General features: G+C 36.3%; 1 non-coding gene across 1 annotated transcript; it reads right to left on the bottom strand.

Annotated features, from left to right (window-relative positions):
- Positions 1–456: 456 nt before the first annotated feature.
- LOC147366466 (U6 spliceosomal RNA) lies at positions 457–563 on the bottom strand. The gene has a single exon (XR_015133523.1). It is a non-coding gene; the product is annotated as a U6 spliceosomal RNA (small nuclear RNA).
- Between the last annotated feature and the right edge of the window lie 233 nt (positions 564–796).

Raw genomic sequence — 796 nt, 5'->3', positions numbered from 1 at the left:
CATGAATCTCCGAGAGACCTAATGAAAACACTTCCAGTGCCCATCACGGCCAGAGCATCTTCCATCAACTATTATTTGGGGAAGAAAAGTAGCCAGACCAAACTCACACTCATTCTATTGTTCTGAACTTCTTTTGAAAAGCACTTAAAAACACGGAATCAATATCTTCCTCTGATTACAGGATGATAAGTAGGGTACCTATCTTTCTCCCTGTTTCTTTCTCTTTTTCTTTCTCTAACATCATGGAATTGACTGCTGACTTTTTTTTATTACATTTTTTAAAAATGTATATTTCACTGGAGTATAGTTGCTTTATAGTGTTGTGTGGTTTCTGCTATACAGCAAAGTGAATCAGTTTTATGCACATGTATATCCCATCTTTGCTAGACCAAGCATGGAGTGAAGTTCCCTGCACTATAGAGTAGGTTCTCATTAGATATCTACTTTATACACAGGAAAAATATGGAATGCTTCATGAATTTTCATATGATCCTTGCGAAGGGGCCATGCTAATCTTCTCTGTATCCTTCCAATTTTAGTATATGTGCTGACGAAGCAAACACATTGACATTTTAAACTTAGATGGTGATCATTGAAATTCCTTACAATGGAAGGAACAAATATGCCTTAATGGGATTTTGATGATAAAACTGTGTCTAATTGAATATTTGCCTGCAGTACTCATAACTTTAGAATCTAAAGTAATTCAGTAATAATTTATTCAACACATATTCAATCGGCACTTATCAAACTTCTACTTTGGGGGAGATCTCCTCCGTCTGGCCCTGGGGTTAGC

This window comes from Bos grunniens, chromosome 9 (assembly GCF_055505025.1).
Source record: "Bos grunniens cultivar Pamir isolate PY7600 chromosome 9, Bosgru_T2T1.0, whole genome shotgun sequence".
In the NCBI taxonomy this organism is placed as follows: Eukaryota; Metazoa; Chordata; class Mammalia; order Artiodactyla; family Bovidae; genus Bos; species Bos grunniens.
This window is presented reverse-complemented; position numbering and strand designations above follow the sequence as displayed.